The sequence below is a fragment of the Diabrotica virgifera genome, chromosome 7 (assembly GCF_917563875.1).
Source record: "Diabrotica virgifera virgifera chromosome 7, PGI_DIABVI_V3a".
Lineage (NCBI taxonomy): Eukaryota > Metazoa > Arthropoda > Insecta > Coleoptera > Chrysomelidae > Diabrotica > Diabrotica virgifera.
In genome coordinates this window covers 67,736,237-67,759,775 of record NC_065449.1, presented here as the reverse complement: position 1 = coordinate 67,759,775, position 23,539 = coordinate 67,736,237, and the positions used below count along the sequence as shown (strand labels likewise).

Sequence of the window (23,539 nt, the reverse complement as noted above, 5' to 3'; positions counted from 1 at the left end):
AATTATTTACAAAAAAATATCGATTATTAGTTTAATGGTTATATTTTAATTAAAGAGTATAAATATATTTTTTTGTAATTTACACGCGCGAAAGTAGAGTAACACAGTACTGTAGCTAAAACCTTCACTCGAAGCGACGACCTGCCGCGTGATGTACACTTTTAATAAATAATGCATGCTGCGTGTCAGTCGCTTCGAGTGAACATTTTAGCTCCGCCTCTGTATCAGGCCTACGTTTGCGCTAAAAATTACAAAAAAAAAAGTATTTTTAATCTTTGATTAAAATATAACCATTGCACCAATTTTTGACATTCTTTGTGAGTAATTAGGTTGTACCATAGACTCACTTTTAAGCTTTGAAACAATTAAAACAAATTATAAACAACGGAGCTTTGGTATATTTACTTTGCTGTTCCATAACTTTTTTGCAAATGGTTGGAAAAAGTTTTTAAAGCATTCATTTTCAAGACCTATGAAATACGCATTTTAAGTATTTTTTTAAATTAGAATATAATAAACAATTTCTGAGAAATGTTAATTTGTTTATAACAATTTTTTTTAAACATTTAAAGATTATACAAAAAAATTAAAAATTTATATTTTGTCGACAAAATAAATAGGCATCACACCTTTATAATCTTTCTAAGTTTGATCAATGTCTCATGATTATTTTGGTTGTTATTGCGACTGTAAATTGTTAATTAACAATTGAATTGTTGCTAAAATATTCGTTTCATTTTCACCGGCTTCTGAATTTATAATCTATAACAAGAAAGCTCTTATTTCACCAAGCTATATAATTATTGATAAATAATTACTGGCCCAAAAAATTTATTTGAAATTTCGAGATTTTGTTGGGAAAACCCACATTTTCCGAGGAAAATTTTCGTCGGAGCAAATCGTAAAACACATGCCTCTATGTAGAATTAAATTGGGGTGAATTTTTATTTGAGTGTTTTTGGTGTAAAGTTAAAATCTTCGGAGTTATAGAGCAATAATTGAAAAAAATACGATTTGTCGGCGCCATTTTGTTTATAAAAAAAGTAGCACACTATATGCGGACTTTGCATACCTATATTAATAATATATAGGATCTTATAATTCGATTCCAGCAATAAAATTGCTGGTAAATAACCTTTCTTTGTACTTTACTAATTAGACCAGTGTATTATAACTATTTTTTTTCAAAATTTAAAGGTTATGCAAAAAAAAAAGAAAAATTTATATTTTGTCGATAAAATATTAAATAAGCATCTCATCTTTATAATCTTTATAAGTTTGATCAATGTATCATGATTATTTTGGTTATTATTGCGATCGTAATTTGTTAATTAACAATTGAATTGTTGCTAAAATATTCGTTTAATTTTCACCGGCTTCTGGAATTACAATCTATACCAAGAAAGCTTTAATCTCACTAAGTTATTTAATTATTGATTAATAATTACTTACCTAAAACTTTATTTGAAAATTAGAGTTTTTGTTAGGAGAACCCGCATTTTCCGAGGAAAATTTTCGTCGAAGCAAATCGTGAAAAACATATCTCTATGCAGCATTTAATTGCGGTGAATTTTTATTAAGGTGTTTTGGTTGTAAAGTTAAAATCTTCGGAGTTATAGAGCAATAATTGAAAAAAATACCATTTGTCGGCGCCATTTTGTTTATAAAAAAAGTAGCACACTATCTGCGGACTTTGCATACCTATATTATTAATATATATGATCTTATAATTCGATTCCAGCAATAAAATTGCTGGTAAATAACTTTTCCATGAATTTTGCTAATTAGCCCAGAGTAACAAAATATCAGGTAGATCGGCCGAGTAGTTTTTCAGTTACAATGTCCACCGCATTTGAAAAAGCATTTTTGAGAAAAATGAGTTCAAAGTTTTGACAACTGCATCTTCATCTTCTTATTTGTCTGCCAAATCGTAAAGTGATGCACATTGGAATATGTTTTTTGAATCGAGGAGTAATCTACAAAAGAGAAGGCGAACAGTTGTTTAACGTTTCTCACTACGCTCAAGCGTGCTGGCGCGAAGTCGCGGCAAAGCGAGTCGAAGGTAGAGATATTCAACACGCTGTATCTCTGGTAATTTTACTCCGATTATTTTGAAATTTTCAGAGAGTATTCTTGAAAGTATGCACTTTTATTTGAAATAATAAAAATATTAAATATTTCAAACTATACCCCCCCCCCCTTAAGGTACGAAATTTGACTTCAAACTATCGGTTCCAGAGCTGCAACCAGAAGTACTGTTTTAAAGTCGCCGAAATATTACAAGCGATATATTATTCGACGAGCCTTAGCAAGACGATAACAAAGATAGGTACACTTCCGGTTAAAAAGTTGTAACCGGAAGTGCCACATTATAGTCGCAGAAACACTACATGTGATATATATCAGTCAATTCGTATTGAAAACTCGATCTCGAATATTTTAATTTTTGGAAAAAGTTATGATCGGAAGTTTGGCAAAAATGACTCAAAATTAGTGAAATTGTATATCAATCGACACGAACAGATCAAATATCGACTTCGGGCCACTTTGGTTGTAAACCTAGGACTTCTCCAACTAAGGACCTAGGACCTAAGTCCAACTGCTTGTTTTTAATATAAAATTATCAAAACATTTGTTGTTTTCAAAATTAAATGATATAAAATTATTAATAGATAATGTTCTGTCTACTAAGTGATATCTTTCATCGTTTAGTTAAATTACTAGTTTTTGAACATTACATAAGATCTATATAGACAAGGCGGAAACGGCGGGTTCGTTGGGAAAAATATTCCCATGAGATATTTTTGCATAATCACATTCGTGAGACATCTCAGAATAAGGTTCAAGAAGTCGCCCACGTGAAAAGTGGGCCAATTTTTTTTAACAATTTTTTTTAATCAAATTGCAAAAATCAATATTTTTGGCCCGGGCTAATTTTTTTTAGATTTTTTTGGACCATTCTGGACAAAAAAGGTCTCTTATAATTTTTCTCTAAAGTTGATCTTTTTCAAGTTATAAGCAATTTAAAATTTGAAAAACGCGAAAATGGCCATTTTTAAGACTTAATAACTCGGTTAAAAATTATTATTATGAAAGTCAGAAAGTGACTAAATCAAAGTTTAAAGTCGCCGCTACATGATCCTGTAGAAATCTGTGTCATTAATTTACTACTAAGCTGTTATTTTTAATTAAAAACAATGAGCAGTTAGATCGTATTGACGCCGCTGTAAATGTGAGTGCGAGTAAGATGCAGAATTGAACTGCTGGAATGGCTTCTCTCTCGCACTCAGAATTTACAGCGGCCGCAAACGTGCATGGCGCTTATTATTTCTACTTAAAAATAACAGCTTAGTAATAAAATAATGACAAAAATTTCTTCAGGATCTTGTAGAGGGAGCTTTAAACTTTGATTTAATCATATATTGACTTTCATAATAACTTTTAACCGAGTTATTAAGCCTTGAAAATCGCCATTTTTCGTTTTTTTCAATTTTAAATTGCTTGTAAGTCGAAAAAGATCAACTTTAGAGAAAAATTATAAGAGACCTTTTTTGTCCCGAATGGTCCAAAAAATTAAAGAAAAAATTATTCGGGACCAAAATATTGATTCTTGCAATTTGATTTAAAAAAAAATTGGCCCACTTTTCACGTGGGCGACTTCTTGAACCTTATTCTGGGATATCTCACGAATGTGATTATGCAAAAAAATCTCATGGGAATATTTTTCCCTTCGAACCCGCCGTTTTCGCCTTGTCTAATACAAATATTTTTGTTAGATACATACCGAAATAAAATTCACTATACATATAACATCATCTACAGTAATTTTCCAGTAATACCTTCTCAAGCATAACTACACTGTTTTAGATAACAAATTATATTTTTCATCCATGAGGGACTAATTTATTTATTTAAAGAGGTTTTTTTCGTGTTTATTATCGTTTACAAAGATAAACTATATTTTACTTTTGGGTTTTAGTACATTTTCTTGATGAAATAGCTAGAGAAAATAATTATTCTTAATTCTTCTTCTTTAAGTGCCATCTACGCGAAGGAGGTTGGCAATTATCATAGCTATTCGGATTTTGGAGACGGCTGCTCTGAAAAGTTCATCGTTCTTTAAAAAGAGTAAACCATGTAGTTGGCTGTATATATACCTTCGATAAAACAACGTGGAAGAAGTAAACACTTCTGTTGTTTTGTTATATAGGTATATGAATTTATTAAAATTCTTAAAATTTATCCACAAGGAAGTGGAAGTACAAAACGTTTTCGGTCAAACTGATCATCATCAGTGTAAACGTGCAGTGTACAAATAATTGTAACTAGCCACTTCAATAGGTTTAAAAACCTCTAAATTACATTATTGTTACATTATATATTAAAAAGTAGTCGACATTAAGTCAATGTCTTAAGATTTTAAGGTTTACATGTGGATGTATTTCATCCTTGCTCGAAAATTGCACAAGGTACTTGTGTTCTAGTGAGAGGTTAACGACCAACTCTTGTTGGTCGTTGCCAACTCCAGTTGGTCGTTAACCTCTCACTAGAACACAAGTAGGTACCTTGTGCAATTTTCGAGCAAGGATGAAATACATCCCATGTAAACCTTAAAATCTTAAGACATCGACTTAATGTCGACTACTTTTTAATATATAATGTAACAATAATGTTATTTAGAGGTTTTTACACCCATTGAAGAGGCTAGTTACAATTACTTGTACACTGGACGTGTACACTGATGATGTCAATTTGACCGAAAACGTTTTGTACTTCCACTCACTTGTGGATAAATTTTAAGAATTTTAATAAATTCATAAACCTATATACAACAAAAGTGTTTACATCATTCCACGTTATTTCATCATTCTCTCAGGTTGCGAATTCTTAATTAAAACATAACAACAAATATAATGAATTAAATTGAACACAAATAAAATTAAATTGAACAGGAAAACTATGCGCCCCCCCCCAAACTGTTACTCTCTTTGAATTCATTGAATAATTGGAATTAATACACACATACACAGGCATTATCATCATTGCATTTCTCCATAAGTTTCTATCTTGGTTCATACCAACATCGATCCTGTTTACCGACACGTCCTGTCTAAGCGTCTTCCTCAGGTCTTCTTTGGTATTCCTCTTCTACTCCTCCCAAGATTTTGCCAATCAAATTTTTTGGTACTTATTCTTAACTTTGCACATGCCCGAACCATCTTAACATATGGTTTCTCGATTTGGTATCAATTGGTGCATCACTTCTAGATTTGTCTTAATATACTAATTTGTAATTGTATCATTTTTTTGTCACTCCACTCATCCATCTATGCATTTTCATTTCCGTCACCTACGCTGTCATACAACAAATATCACTAGCTTCCTTTTACTTTATTCATGCCACCCTAATCCTACCGTATGAATTTCCATATAGTTTCCAAGTACCTACTCTATATATATACATATATATATATATATATATATATATATATATATATATATATATATATATATATATATATATATATATATATATACAGAGAGAGTCTGTAAAGTGGAATAAATTCAATATCTCAAATACTAATTGTTTTTTTGGAAAATGCTCAGATCCATGGATTAGTATTTCAAATTGTCCTTTTTGATATTCAATAAAAATGTATACAGGGTGTCCCAATTTAGAGATATGACGTCATCGTCGATTTTCTTAAATGGCAACACTGTCATTTTGATAGCTAATTTGATAGGGTTTGTAAAGTTATACATAACTGCAAAATATCAAATTTTTATTCTCTACCATTTACAAGATAAGAGAAAATAACAAAGTTATATCTGTAATTTGGAATATATTCAATAATTAAAATACTAACTGTTTTTTTGAAAAATGCTCAGACCCGTCGATTAGTATATCAAATTGTCATTTTTGACATATAATAATAATGTATACAGGTTGTCCCAATTTAGAGATATGACGTCATCGTTGATTTTCTTAAATGGCAACACTATCATTTTGATAGCTATTTTGATAGCGTGTGTAAAGTTATACACATCTGAAAAATTTTAAATTTTTATTCCCTACCATTTACAAGATAATAAAAAATAACAAAGTTATGAAGAACAAAAAGTAATCAAATAATAATTGAATTTATTTATTTCAATTAAGAAAATGCTCATAACGTTGCCCATTGACAATTTGACAATAATTGAGGGCAACATTATGAGTTTTTGCTTAATTTATTGAAATAATTAAATTCAATTATTAGTTGATTACTTCTTTTTCATAACTTTGTTATTTTTTATTATCATCTAAATGGTAGAGAATACAAATTTGAAATTTTGCAGTTGTGTATAACTTTACACACCCTATCAAAATAGCTATCAAAATGACAGTGTTGCCATTTAAGAAAATCAACGATGACGTCATATCTCTAAATTGGGACACCCTGTATACATTATTATTATATGTCAAAAAGGACAATTTGATATACTAATCGACGGGTCTGAGAATTTTTCAAAAAAACAGTTAGTATTTTAATTATTGAATATATTCCAAATTACAGATATAACTTTGTTATTTTCTATTATCTTGTAAATGGTAGAGAATAAAAATTTGATATTTTGCAGTTATGTATAACTTTACAAACCCTATCAAATTAGCTATCAAAATGACAGTGTTGCCATTTAAGAAAATCGACGATGACGTCATATCTCTAAATTGGGACACCCTGTATATATTATTATTGAATGTCAAAAAGGACAATTTGAAATACTAATCCACGGGTCTGAGCATTTTCCAAAAAAACAATTAGTATTTGAGATATTGAATTTATTCCACTTTACAGACTCTCTCTGTATATATATATATATATATATATATATATATATATATATATATATATATATATATATATATATTATTTTTAGCATCTTATGACGTCCCCCCATGTTAAACCGTAGTCTCTCGTGGCTTCCAGGTCTTCGTGAACTCCGATATACGGTTGCCACGAGGACTTTCCCTAAAATGTATCGCAAATGAAAGGTACCACTTCCTACAATGCTTACACAAAATATTGGCCGGACGTCCTCAGTCACGTTATCTGTATAATAATATACACATTACTTGGAGCAATTGCCGTCAGGCGCGCCATGTTCGCTTGCTGTATATCTAAAATCACTTTAACGGTTTTGATGGCATCCAAATATATATTTATTCAGTTTGCGGTTGTAGTGGTCTCCGCATATTTGAGTTTATGTCCTCATGGCTTCCACTGCGCTGTTGTCACCTCAAATGTTGGAATTTAGACTTCGGATATTTTTATAATTGATTATTGTAGTATGTTGAAAAAAATATTGTTGTGATATATTAATGATATTTTTTTGTATAATTAACAATGTATTTTTTTTCACTGCAAAAATAAAAAATTAAAAGTATGTTCATTAAAATTGATGAATTTATCATAACCAGTTGCCGAATCTGCTGGTCTAATTGCTCAATTGTAACATATTATAGAAGTGTTAAAATTGAATTCTTAATTTTTTATTACAAAACTTTTACCTCGACAGCGTAGGGTACAAGAGGACGGCTTAAGTAAAGTAAGTACAAAATTTTTAATAATATAATTTGTTCAACTAATAGGTGCAAAGGTGTCTGGAAAATAATAAAAATGTTTAAAACATTGCTTACTTATTTCATAAACTCAATGTATTTTTTTATGTAAGGATATAGAAAATAATATTTTGAAAAATATTTAAAATATAGTAGTAAGTCTTAAATTTCACATTACATAAAGTAGTTAAGTCTGCTAGTCTACAAAATTAAAAACAAATAGAATACATACTTAAAAAAAATTAAAGCACTCATGCCATACCAAACGAACTACATTCTTACATATTTTAAAAAGAAAAATCTTTAATTTTGCCCAACCCGACTAAACTATCGGCAAGTAAAAAGTCTGCAGTATGCGGGGGCCCTACTGTTGAAATAGATTAGAAAATTAAAATAAACTTATCTACCATTACGAAATTCTAATTTGACACAAAAAACTGTATCCTGGATTAAGAACAAGTGTGTAGAATACTCTCGTGAATTAAGAAGCGTTTTTACTGTAGGGTGACCATATCATAAATTTGAAAAAAACGGGACACATCCAAGCAGCAGTAGCGCACCTATAATTTTTCTCTGGGGGGAAGGGGGTTGGCTTGGGCGTCGAAATTTTTTTCTATATTTTGTGAAAGACAAGTTACATTTTCCTGCTATTATTTGTATATTTTTCATATGCCCTGGGGGAAAGGGGGTTTAACTCCCAAACCCCCCCCTGGGTGCGCTACGCTACTGCCAAGAAGGGTTTGGAGCGATAATACACAAACAGGGATTGAAACACCGTCTTTTAGCTAATTTGGAACCTATAAAAGTAGTAGAGATATGGGAATCTGAGATCCAAGATCCAAGATGGCGGCCAGCTTGATGGCTAGGATGGCGTTGAGGCCGTAGCCTCTGGTGCAAGAAGTACACCCTGTCGTTATAAAAGAACCCTGTCGTTAAGAAGTACACCCTGTCGTCATAGGGGGTGAGAAGTAGACGTGTTGGCGGCCAGCGGCGTTGAGGCCTCTGAAGAAGAACCCTGTCGTTATAAAAGAACCCTAAGAAGTACACCCTGTCGTCATAGGGCTGAGAAGTAGACGTGTTGGCGGCCAGCGGCGTTGGGGCCTCTGAAGAAGAACCCTATCGTTATAAAAGAACCCTAAGAAGTACACCCTGTCGCACCCTGTAGGGGGTGAGAATTCGTGTTGCAATGAGGCGGACAGCGGCGTTGAGGCCTCTGAAGAAGAATCCCATAGGGTGGGGCCTCCGGGGGCGGTAAAAATGGCGTTATGTAACAAAATTAGGCAATGTAGATACGGTGTCGGCAAAAAGCAACGATTTTTTAGTATTATAATTTCATACAAACGAATGCACCCCGCTGTAACAACTAGCTGATGATTTTCTGTTGGAGTGAATGAAAAGGGAGTGGTAAACTCCAACAGAAGTAGTAAAGAAGAAGATCTACTTAATGTAGCCAAAGGACAAAAATGTGTGGCTTCTCCGTTGAAGAAGCTGGAGTAACTAAAATACAACTTTGTAGTAGTATTTGTATGGAAGGATGCCAAGACAAAGAATATCGAATTGATACAGGACTAGAGATGAGAAATCATTAATAGATAGATATAACTTGAATGGCTAGCTAAATATGTATGAGAAGGGCCACTTGACACTCAAGGAAGGATTCGGCCAATTTGCACGGCTATTTTTGGCCAGACAATAGATTAAAGGAAGTGACAATGATGGCTCGAAAAGAAGATATGAAGATAATGTTCAGAAAATAGATAGAGTAAATATAATAATATACTGAAAATAGAATGAATTTTTGGGCGCCAGAAGAAGGATAACTAGGTTAACGCTCTTCCAGGTATTCTACGCTGCTATAGAGTATGTTAAATTTGTAGTACAAGTATGTGAAAAGTTATTAAAGATTATTAAATTATAAAATATACTACTAAAAATAAAGGAGTAATAAGAAAAAAAAAATCACAATAAATGTATATTTATTGAATGTAACTACTAGATCTTTTTAACAATCTCTGAGTTAGGACAAGTAACTAGTGTGTAACTCTAACATGACAGGAAAAAGTGATACTAGTGAAAGTCAATTACAAAATCATCATACAACTATGATCTAAGAATACTCTTTATAAGGTTAGAAAAACTGACTACGGGTACCTCTAATACAGGAAGTACAACTTACAACTAGGTTAGTAGAACCCTCACCAAATAATAATTGTACGTTTATAATACGTACACCTTAATTAAATACTACCTGATACTATATATAACATATAAATACCTCACTGTGAGTGGGACAGGCACAAGCCTTATTGAATAAATAAACCTACGAGTGGATACACAGATCCTTTTCCTAACTCGTGGTTTATAATAGTAATAATAACAAGTGAAACCAAAAACTAATCTGAGGGATTAGAATCCAGAAGTTCATATGAATTTAATAAATTAAAGTTAAAGTTAAATAAAGTTAATAAGTTAAAGTTAAGTAAAGTTAATAAGTTCAAGTTAAATAAAGTTAATAATTACAATTTTGACTAATATGTGAAGTTAATTTTTAAAAATTTAATTAAACATATACTAAAATAATGGAATGAGTTTAAATAATTATACAAAAGTGGAACACAGCCTAAAAATAATCAAGATAAGAGTACCGACTACTATTATCAGGGAAAATATCTGAGCTCAGAAATTTATACCTTTATAGATTGCAGAGTGTTGGGGAACGCTATCAATTAAATATTATGTTGTAAAGAAAAAAAACCTATAAAAAATATAAAGCAGGAAAAATGTGTGTGCAATTGAACTAAAAAAAAATGTACTAAATATCACAAAACCAGTCTGTCTTTAATAAGAGCACAGTAAATGTTCCCAAACAAACCACTCTTTCCTAATCTTGAAGTTGATGTAATGGGCACCCAAGGGTGCTAACTCTCGCTAGCAGCTGTCCTGCTGGAGGTACAGGAGAGGAAGACTGGTAGAAAGCAGCTGAAGGTACTCAAAACTGTTGGAAAGCAGCTGGAGGTACTCAAAAAAAAAAAGAAAATGTGGAAATAATCCAGGCTGGTCGCCTATTGATTGTTTCTCTCTGTGTGGTCTGGCCTTGGTGTTGTTGTAGGGTGGCTTTAAGATTTCATGGTAGGTGCTAAAAAAAACACAGTGTGGTGTTACTACCAATCTACCAATGTCAAAAAAAAGAAGCAAGAGATACGAGGAGGTGTTTTTATTCCTATGGGAATAAGAAGAAATAGGTCATTAAGTCCAAAAACTTGAATGACTAGACAGCTTGACCTTTTATCAGGTTGCTATCAGATGACCTTGGTCAAATAACACAAGTAATTTCCAATTGAAATACAAAATATAATTACTGTGAAAGAATATTTTATTATAATATATACACCGGTATATAGATATATTATACAAGGATGAAATATAGTAAGACTAAGCGATGGATACTTATTTGATCATCGTTCAAAAGATAGGAGTTCTGTAGACTTGAAAGGAATATAAAAAATGGAGTTTAAATTAGCTCTATTTTCCAACTGGAAGCACAAATTAACAACGAATATTGAATTATCTCTAGATGAGTTTGATCCATGAAAATAAAACATAAAAACCATGAAAATAGACTATGTGAAACTTAGTTAGCAAATGTCAAGGACTTCCAAAATGGCTGAATAAAATACTTAATAAAATGTGTATTTACCGGGGTAGAACTCATTGGATATAGTATGCTCTAAAATTCTTCAAATCCACTGCTGCTGGATAACTTCACTATACTTTTATTGTAATATTTAATCAATTTGGAACTGAGAATTAGAGGTGAATAATTGAGTCTAATGACCCCGCACACTACGATTCAGACCGAACACTCGAGAAACAATCGCAATCCAAGGCTCACGTTCACAGCTGAATCCTTCGTACCCCTCTACTAAGCATTGGCTGTCAAAGTGGGGAAACCAATGTTGCCACGTTTTAAATGTGACGTCATCAAGCATTTAAAAATTCTGAGATGGGTTTAAGTTCTATTTGAATAAACATTGAAAGAAAATAATTCTGAAAATAATTAAATAATATTTTGGATAGTTAAATAATATCTTCCCATCAATAATCGATTCTATAAGGGGCGGAACGTCACATTCCCTTTCAACCACCAGAAAAAAAATTTTATTTAAAAATTTTTTTTTTTTTTTTTTTTTTTTTCAAAATATTAAACTAGAGTAGTAGTGCTTAGTGTATCATTCCCCGTTGATTCGCAAGATTACAAATAATCACCACTAATAATCAAGGGAAAGTAGGATGGTCACTGCAGCAAATACCGGAAATTGCAACATATGACCCGAAGTCCTAGTAAAAGTGCTAAAGATGAGACATAATTTATAATGACAAATAAGTGTCGAATTGGCAGTAAATCCAAAGTTGAACTATCCATGGACATCAGATTTATAAGGAGTATATCCAAGGACGAACAACCAGGCAAAGGTGAGAGCCAATTCATACCATAACGCAAGTACATATACTAAAGTCACCAATGAAATCAATAACTATAATAAGTGAAGAATCAAACACTCAATCCTAAATTGGACTAGCAATGGACACCAGATTCGTAATAGCATATCCAGAGAAGAACAACTAGGAATATTTATAGAATAATTTTCACCAATACCAACTAATATAAATAGTGAACATACCAAAGGAATGCAAACACATTAACCAAAATAAATGTGGAATCAGACACTCAATCCAAAGTCAGACTATCAATGGACAACAGATTCACAAAAGCATATCCAATGAAGAACGACCAGGAAGATTTATGGACCAATTCACATCCATACTAAATCATATAAATAAATTAGGTCTACGTACACCCACATCCGGTAATACGAACCTATACAACCAAATAAACAAAATAAGTGAAGAATCGGACACTTAATCCAAAATCGGACTAGCAATGGACACCAGATTTATAGGAGCATATCCAAAGAAGAACGATCAGGAAGATTTATGGACCAATTCTCACTAATACTAAATAACTAACTAAATTAGCTCTAGATCTACCCTCATCCGGTAATATGAGCCTATCGAAACTAAATAGTAAAAATAAAGGATGAACTTATAAGTTCTATGACTCCATGGTAAATACAAAATATGACGGGAACGAGCTCCCAATCTTTCATAAGACTGTATATTCATGTGAACATACATAGGATTATCCAGGAGATATTCCTGAATCTAAGCAACAATTAATGCCTAAGGAAAGAAGAGGGAATCTACTAAAAAGAAAATCAATAATTTGTCCCAGTGGGTTAATCACTAACATTACGACTCTACGTCTATGGAAAGTCAAGCATCTATATACTATGAACTAAGAGACATAAAATAAGCAAACTAGACTTCCCTATTATCGTGTGAAAATGTGCCTGGAATATTTGGAACAATTGCACAAGAATGGTTAGGAAGTGTTGTACACCATTTCCCAACCAGAAATATTATCATGGATAAACATCTGCCTACTCTGACAAGAAAGACATGGATTACGAAATCGGATAGCAGTGATCAGTTGCTGAACTTCGAACCCACGTATTCACCAACTTTGAGCATTAACAGACTAGTTCATAAGAAGAAATATGAAGGACTCAAGAATTCATTTATAAATCAAAATTCCAAATTCATTCCAGAATCATCCTGTGGAGGAAGTAAGAATCCGAATTAATATAAAGTATTTAAGGTACCTGTGACAAATATCAATAAAGTAACCCAATAACAAATTAACAACCACAACTTCTTTCCAATATGGCAAATCCAATGACATGATATAAAAACAATAAGAAAAAAATAATAGGTATGTAATCAAATATCCAAGATATAACACATAATCTAAGATATGGTAGTGTAACATAGTTCCATCTATATTAAGCAAGAATACTTGTATGAGCCCACACATCCAAATATCTTAATATATAATAATCAACAGCCCTTTTATTCTGAGAGGTTGAGTACAAAACTAAGAGTACAAGTGGAGGTTATTAACTTGGTAATACTACTGGCTGGATTAGTATTTGAGAATATTTGTCGATAATGACTCAAATGCAATCTATAATACAAAAAAATAATAATAAACTCATACAAGCGGTATTACACAAGAATTCGGTACCTAATAACTAATACGTGAGAAATCATCAAGCCATGCCGAAGGATAAAAATTGCTATGGTCAGGCATTATCTGGTGATTAACAATTTAAACTAAAATACTATACCATAATAAAACTAATTAAAGGCAAACACAGGAAGATATTAGCTTAAACAACCCTGTTAAGCTAATCTTCTTCCGATGAAGTTGAAGAATCCACATCGTCCATGGTGTTGTCAGGCAGTAAATCCTTTACATGAAATTGACCAATTCGCTTATTAGTCGAATTGTCCTTTAATTCATAAATCAAAGGAGATATTACCCTTGAGACAGTACATGGGACATATTTCTGGCAAAACTTTGCAGAAATGGCATCACCCTTATTGGATTTGACAAAATTGCGCTTTAAGACTCGATCACCAACAAAGAATCGCAGATCTCGTTTCCTCAAATTATAGTGCTGCTGGTTCCTTAGGTAAGAAGTTTTTAACTTCTTCCTAATGTCTGCGAAAATATGAGGTAACGTCTGGAGATCATCTAAGCGATGAAGTTTCTCAGATATTTGAGGAAGATTTTCGGAATTGTCTGAAATTACACCAAAATAATCACCTGATAAAGCCACATTCCTACCAAAATTCAAATATGCTGGAGAGCACTGGGTAACTTCATGGACAGAAGTCCTTATGGCTTGAGCTATGGAATGAATATATTGATCCCAAGCTCTGTGATCAGGGTAAGTATAGGACCTTAGAGCTGTGACAATACTGCGATTTACTCTCTCAGTATGATTTGCTTGTGGATGGTAGGCAGCATTATAAAAGGTCTTTTGAACCTTATATTTAGCTAGAAGATCTTTAAAGGCCTTCGATACAAACTGAGGACCGTTGTCACATGACACAATTTGAGGAACACCATACACCAAAAAGACTTGTTCCTCCAAATATTTTAAAATTGCTGGAGTTGTGGCCTGGCGAAGGGGACAAACTAAAGGAAATTTAGTGAAATAATCCACAACTACCAGGCAATAGGTATTACCCTTGTAACTCCGAGGATAAGGTCCAATGAGATCCATTGAGATCATCTGCCAAGGAAAATTTATGTTCCTGAAGGAACCCATAAGTCCAGCCTGTGGTAGGTTACTTGGTTTACAAGTAGCACAAACCATGCATTTAGAAATGTACCTTTTTATAGACTTCCGCATACCAGGCCAATAATATAATTCGGCAATACGGTGATAAGTCTTATAAAAACCAAAATGACCCGCCGTAACTTCATCATGAAACATATGCAGAATATTTTCCCTATTTGGCGTAGGTACAACTATTTTCCACTCCGACATATTGGATAAGGACTCTATCGGACTTAAGATGTGTTTGTACAGAATATTATTCTCTACCTTAAAATCAGGATATTTTTGTGGGTCTTGAGTGACCCTATCAATCATATTCTGATACCACATATCAGGACTTAAAGAGGACAGATCTAGGACATTAATATCATGGACACGTGAAAGAGCATCTGCGACCACTACCCCGTTTGCCTTTCTATGGACAATCTTATATGAATAGGCAGCCAGTTTGCATATCCATCGAGAAAGCCTCTGTGAAGGGTTTTTCATACTATGAAGCCATACTAAGGAACTATGATCAGTAATTATAGTGAAATTACGACCTTCCAGATAATAACGAAAAGCTTCTAACCCATGGATGATAGCTAAGAGTTCTTTCTCCGTAGTTGAATAGTTTTTCTGGGCCTTGTTCAACTTCTTACTAGTGTACGCTATGGGGTGTTCGGAGCCATCTTTCAACTGAAATAATACGCCTCCAGAAGCTGTATTAGAGCAATCTGTCATTAGATAAAAATGCTCATCAAAATTAGGTGACATCATAACCGGAGCGCTCGTTAAAGCATCTTTAACGCGCCTAAAAGCTTCGTCAGCCTCAGGAGTCCAAGTAATGGTCTGTCCCTTTTTCCTGTTCTTCAAAAGATCAGTAAGAGGTGACAACAAAGTAGAGTAGGACGGTACAAATCGCCGATAATAGCCACACATTCCCAATATCCTACGGACTTGGGTGGTGGTCTTTGGTATAGGAAAATTTTTGATAGCAACTATTTTCTCAGGATCAGTCCTCAGCCCCTGGTTATCCACAACATAACCCAAGAACTTAAGACTAGGGCGACAAAACTGACATTTATCCAGATTGACCGTTAGATTAGCTTCCTTAAGACGTAAAAATAACTTATCTAAAATTTCCATATGAAGGGAAAAATCAGGAGTGACAACCAAAATATCGTCTAAATAATAGAAAACATAGGGCTCTAACGGTGGACCAATGACTAAATCCATCAGACGACACATTGTCTGAGGAGCAGAAACAAGACCGAAAGGCATGGTGACAAACTGGAATAATCCTTTACCACTGACAGCAAAAGCAGTATACTTCTTGCTCTCTTCACTCAGTGGGATCTGTAGGAAGGCCTTAGACAAATCAATAGAAGAGATGTATTTGGCATTCTGAAGTTTGCTCAAAATCACATCTATTCTGGGGATAGGATAAGCATCCCTGTTAGTTGTGATACTGTTTAGTTTTCGACCGTCAAAGCAGATCCTGAAGGATCCATCCTTCTTCTTCGTTAACCAGAGCGGAGAACAGTAGGACGATGTTGAAGGTTCTATGATATTTAAAGCAAGCATCGAATCTACTTCCTTTTCTAAATCTGCCTGCCAGGCTTGAGGTATGGGGTACTGATATAATCTGAAAGGAGTGGGATTTCCCACTTCGATAGTGTGAGAGATTAACGACGTACGACCTAGTTTGTCTTTTGAAGAAAGAGTAGTAAATTTAGAGATCATACTCTCTAATTGCCTTTGTTCAGAGCTTGATAAACTAGCAAAATCGTGAATAGCACTAAGGGTAGATAAATTAAATTCAGATATGGAAAAAGAAAAATCAGAACAACTTAAGGTACTATTGAAAGCATTGAAAAAGTCCATACCTAAAATTATAGAATTCTGCACGGAAGGAATAACATAAAATGTAATTTCCCTACATAAATCTGCCACTGTGATTTTAATTTGGAGTTTGCCCGTAATGGACTGAACTGTACCATCTGCAGTAGATACTTGCAAAGATTAAATGGGCATAATGGGAATACTAGAATTTTTCAATAAATTTAACGAATGTGCCCCTATCAATGAAATATTAGAGCCACTATCTAACAAAGCTAAACACGATTGTCCTAAAATTTGAATAGGAAGATATGGCCTATTATCATTTTGTTTCCTAACTAATAACGAATTAATATCTAGATCTAAAGTATTTGGTTGTCTACAACCGTTATATGGAACTAACCCAGACGTATCATCATCATTAACAAAACTAGAATCTAATATAGATAATGGAACCACATTACTATCACAATTATTATTGTTACGTTGAACACTACCAATCAAAGAAGCGTTTGTAAATGACCATCTGTGATCATTTGAATCAAGCGAATCTAACGTATTATCTATAGAAATAAATTTCTGGTTTAATTTTGTTTTGTGGTGTGTGCTGCTTTCTTGAACGACACCCCTTTCCCTTTTCGTGAAGATGGGTTTGGGTTGCTGGATGTGCTTGGTCCAGCAGTTTCGTTTGACGATGGGGTTTGATTCCCTGATTGGATGTTGGACGGAGAAACGTTCAGGGGACGGACCTCCGACGTGTCGTTTCCCGAACACTTAGAACAGTTTCTTTTAAGGGTGTTCTCTCGGCCACAACCATGGCAGAAAATACGATTTTGAGGAATCCCACAATTGTAAAATGGGTGACCAGGCTGATCACAATTCCAGCAGACAAGAGAACTAACAACCGAAACATTATGTTCATGACCCTTATTTAGCCAAGAACGTTGCCTAAAGGAAGTTGGCTGAGAAGAAGAGTTAGAAGAGGATCGAGATGTGGATGGAGGTTGAGAAGACCAGGATAACGTTTCCTCCAAACGTTTGCATTTTATAGTAAGGTCATCAATGTTCTGAATGTCCATAAGAGCTAATTGTTGATGATAAAAGGGCAATAGACATTTAAGGATGATTTTAATTTTAGCTAAATCTGACAAAGGAGTGTCTAAACGACTACACATACCTAATATAGTATTAATAAACATAGTAACAGATTCCCCAGGTTTCTGCTTATGATTCTTAATTTGATCTAATAAATCATCCTGGAATGAATACGGAAGAAAATCTGACTTCAACTTTTTAATCAGATCAGACCAACAAGAAAAATTACCCCTGTTATTCATAAACCATGTAAAAGCGGTCCCGGTGAACAACTCAGCAGAAGCAGCAAACAAATCCTCTTCAGAAACACCTCTAGATATTCGAAGACATTCAACCCTTTTCTAAAAATGACATCACATCAGTGTGCTGTTTTTCACCTGAAAATGAAATACCCCATTTGTGTACTTGAACAGGTTTGGAGTACGTAAAGCTAGGTACATTGACTGAAGCATTAGGAGTAGAGGTAGCAATGGGGTTAACTCTAGAATCAAGTTCACCCTCTAGTGTTAATATTTTAAGAGAAACAGACCTCTTGAACGGTTCCTGTTCTTCAGAAGGACAGTGTAGCAAGTGTACACGGGCAGAAATATGGCCTAGACGAGATGTTAATCGCGCATACTCTGTATCCTTTACAGTTCCCCTAAACTTTTCGATTTTTTTAGACAAGCTGTCCAATGTTTCAGTGATTCCTTTTTGTTGTTCCTCAAAAGGAAGGGATACAGCTGAAATTTGGAGAAAACTTCTATTGCCAGCTTCTTGTTTCAAAGCACCTCTCAAAAGATTGCGTTTTTTATCGACAGTTGTCGACTCCTCTGGCATTATGTCCCGAATCTTTAATTCATAATCCAATTCATCCACCAGAAGATGTTCAGCTTTAAAAGCACACATGATGAGAGCAAAGTTATTGACAAATAGTCCAAAGAACAGAAATATGAAAAATATGAAAATATGAAAGTTTGCACGCAAAATATATATAATATAAACCGAGAAAATATCAGCAACACACCAACAAAATCAAAATAGCCAGCAAAAAAAAAAAAATATATATATAATGCAGTATATAATCTAATAAATAAGATCAAATAAATATATAAGATCAAATAAATGGATAAATAATCCAATAAATATTGTATACTCAAGTAAACCTACTACCTAAATACTGGAAGTAACTTTTTTTATTTATATGTAACTTACCACCACTCTAGAAAAAATATATATCTATAATAATAATAATAATAATCAACACTTAGTTGTACCTCCAACTATACCACTATTGACTGAAGAAATAAAATTGTTATATGAATTATATTATTAATAGCAATATTAAATATAAGTTCCCAATAAAAATTCAAAATCTAACCCAGAATGTAAGCTGCACAAACATATACTATAATGAGGTCCCAAAATATAAACAAAAATCAAAACAGCGTTTAAGAATACCTGATATGTATCAGAAATTAAAAATAAAATAAATAAGTAACAATATGTGTATAGGATACCAAACGGAAATAACAAAGAGATTTCAGATAAAAGAGAAGAATTGACCTAAATGAATACTGTCTCAGACCAAAAATAAAGCCACCACGTTGGAAAGCCGATGTTACAACTAGCTGATGATTTTCTGTTGGAGTGAATGAAAAGGGAGTGGTAAACTCCAACAGAAGTAGTAAAGAAGAAGATCTACTTAATGTAGCCAAAGGACAAAAATGTGTGGCTTCTCCGTTGAAGAAGCTGGAGTAACTAAAATACAACTTTGTAGTAGTATTTGTATGGAAGGATGCCAAGACAAAGAATATCGAATTGATACAGGACTAGAGATGAGAAATCATTAATAGATAGATATAACTTGAATGGCTAGCTAAATATGTATGAGAAGGGCCACTTGACACTCAAGGAAGGATTCGGCCAATTTGCACGGCTATTTTTGGCCAGACAATAGATTAAAGGAAGTGACAATGATGGCTCGAAAAGAAGATATGAAGATAATGTTCAGAAAATAGATAGAGTAAATATAATAATATACTGAAAATAGAATGAATTTTTGGGCGCCAGAAGAAGGATAACTAGGTTAACGCTCTTCCAGGTATTCTACGCTGCTATAGAGTATGTTAAATTTGTAGTACAAGTATGTGAAAAGTTATTAAAGATTATTAAATTATAAAATATACTACTAAAAATAAAGGAGTAATAAGAAAAAAAAAATCACAATAAATGTATATTTATTGAATGTAACTACTAGATCTTTTTAACAATCTCTGAGTTAGGACAAGTAACTAGTGTGTAACTCTAACATGACAGGAAAAAGTGATACTAGTGAAAGTCAATTACAAAATCATCATACAACTATGATCTAAGAATACTCTTTATAAGGTTAGAAAAACTGACTACGGGTACCTCTAATACAGGAAGTACAACTTACAACTAGGTTAGTAGAACCCTCACCAAATAATAATTGTACGTTTATAATACGTACACCTTAATTAAATACTACCTGATACTATATATAACATATAAATACCTCACTGTGAGTGGGACAGGCACAAGCCTTATTGAATAAATAAACCTACGAGTGGATACACAGATCCTTTTCCTAACTCGTGGTTTATAATAGTAATAATAACAAGTGAAACCAAAAACTAATCTGAGGGATTAGAATCCAGAAGTTCATATGAATTTAATAAATTAAAGTTAAAGTTAAATAAAGTTAATAAGTTAAAGTTAAGTAAAGTTAATAAGTTCAAGTTAAATAAAGTTAATAATTACAATTTTGACTAATATGTGAAGTTAATTTTTAAAAATTTAATTAAACATATACTAAAATAATGGAATGAGTTTAAATAATTATACAAAAGTGGAACACAGCCTAAAAATAATCAAGATAAGAGTACCGACTACTATTATCAGGGAAAATATCTGAGCTCAGAAATTTATACCTTTATAGATTGCAGAGTGTTGGGGAACGCTATCAATTAAATATTATGTTGTAAAGAAAAAAAACCTATAAAAAATATAAAGCAGGAAAAATGTGTGTGCAATTGAACTAAAAAAAAATGTACTAAATATCACAAAACCAGTCTGTCTTTAATAAGAGCACAGTAAATGTTCCCAAACAAACCACTCTTTCCTAATCTTGAAGTTGATGTAATGGGCACCCAAGGGTGCTAACTCTCGCTAGCAGCTGTCCTGCTGGAGGTACAGGAGAGGAAGACTGGTAGAAAGCAGCTGAAGGTACTCAAAACTGTTGGAAAGCAGCTGGAGGTACTCAAAAAAAAAAAGAAAATGTGGAAATAATCCAGGCTGGTCGCCTATTGATTGTTTCTCTCTGTGTGGTCTGGCCTTGGTGTTGTTGTAGGGTGGCTTTAAGATTTCATGGTAGGTGCTAAAAAAAACACAGTGTGGTGTTACTACCAATCTACCAATGTCAAAAAAAAGAAGCAAGAGATACGAGGAGGTGTTTTTATTCCTATGGGAATAAGAAGAAATAGGTCATTAAGTCCAAAAACTTGAATGACTAGACAGCTTGACCTTTTATCAGGTTGCTATCAGATGACCTTGGTCAAATAACACAAGTAATTTCCAATTGAAATACAAAATATAATTACTGTGAAAGAATATTTTATTATAATATATACACCGGTATATAGATATATTATACAAGGATGAAATATAGTAAGACTAAGCGATGGATACTTATTTGATCATCGTTCAAAAGATAGGAGTTCTGTAGACTTGAAAGGAATATAAAAAATGGAGTTTAAATTAGCTCTATTTTCCAACTGGAAGCACAAATTAACAACGAATATTGAATTATCTCTAGATGAGTTTGATCCATGAAAATAAAACATAAAAACCATGAAAATAGACTATGTGAAACTTAGTTAGCAAATGTCAAGGACTTCCAAAATGGCTGAATAAAATACTTAATAAAATGTGTATTTACCGGGGTAGAACTCATTGGATATAGTATGCTCTAAAATTCTTCAAATCCACTGCTGCTGGATAACTTCACTATACTTTTATTGTAATATTTAATCAATTTGGAACTGAGAATTAGAGGTGAATAATTGAGTCTAATGACCCCGCACACTACGATTCAGACCGAACACTCGAGAAACAATCGCAATCCAAGGCTCACGTTCACAGCTGAATCCTTCGTACCCCTCTACTAAGCATTGGCTGTCAAAGTGGGGAAACCAATGTTGCCACGTTTTAAATGTGACGTCATCAAGCATTTAAAAATTCTGAGATGGGTTTAAGTTCTATTTGAATAAACATTGAAAGAAAATAATTCTGAAAATAATTAAATAATATTTTGGATAGTTAAATAATATCTTCCCATCAATAATCGATTCTATAAGGGGCGGAACGTCACACCGCCTGCATTCTACAATGTGCTTTTAGAATTCAAAGAAAAATACGTGAGTACCTCCAAGTAATAAAAATATATTGCAATGTGGACGCTGACGCAACGGCAACTATATATGTCGTTCCCACGAGTGAACCGGATACATCCACATTCCAATGATGTCATACGTTAATGCACGTGTGGCGAAATGAGTGAACCGCGGGAAATACGCTGACAGTAACTATAAATATTATATGTCGTTCCCACGAGTGAACCGGATACATCCACATTCCAATGATGTCATACGTTAATGCACCAACTATAAATATTATATGTCGTTCCCACGAGTGAACCGGATACATCCACATTCCAATGATGTCATACGTTAATGCACCAACTATAAATATTATATGTCGTTCCCACGAGTGAACCGGATACATCCACATTCCAATGGTTTGCAAATTACTAAAGGATGTAATTAAAACTTATGTTCACGAGGCTTGCAATGTGGGAAAATACGCTGACGCAATATGGTAGCAAATTCTATAAATATTATGTCGTTCCCACGATTGCGTTTATTGTATAATTAGTAATAAACAGATGCAGAAAATATAATGACGCTTGCTAATAGGAAATTCCAATTAAGATGCACATACTATTTAACACATAAATATTTTATTAGGAACAGGTCAGGACTAAGGAAAATTTCAAACAAATATAAAATTAATATATATGTATATTTATATATTAGTTTAAGTAAAAGATGCTTCATTTCATCAATGTCTTCCGTGCAGTGTAGATTGGTAGAGTTTTGCGAAAAAATACAAAAGTTGAAAGCGGATATACAGTGGTACGAAGATAGAACCGCAATTGAAAAACGATTTGCAGAGTTTCATTTGTCTACAAGAAAACTACCAAAAACACAATACCCATTAAAAAGAATTCAACCAGCAAGATGTCTCAATTAACGGCATCGTTTATCATTCTCACAGCTATTGTTAACAATGTCCTTTATACAAACGTTCCAAACAATGTTAAGAACATAGCGATATGTTTTAACGATGTAAAAACTGATTGTAATCGAACTGAATGGACTCTAATGGATCATGAAGTGGTGAATTATGGCCAGCTTCCAGTATTTTTCAAAACGATACCAAAGTCGGGAGGAGCATTCTACAAGATCAAGTTAATATCCCCAAATAACACTGAAAGTGATTCAAAATGGAGCAAAACTAATAATGATGATGACATCGTCCAATATGGTTCATCGATTATACTGTTAACAATAATATTAGTAATAAATGTATTTCTAGCTGTTAATATCATTATAAAATTTTTTGTAAGTCGCAAATGTGAATCATCTTGCATTAAAATAAATATGTAAAAAAGGAAGGCAGTGTTTTTTTAAATAAAACTAAAACAATA

At 33.1% G+C, this 23,539-nt stretch overlaps 1 protein-coding gene across 1 annotated transcript in view; it reads right to left on the bottom strand.

Annotated features, from left to right (window-relative positions):
* The window catches only part of LOC114325206 (sorbitol dehydrogenase), a 224,720-nt gene that overhangs the window by 93,425 nt on the left and 107,756 nt on the right, over positions 1-23,539 (bottom strand). The window lies entirely within an intron of this gene.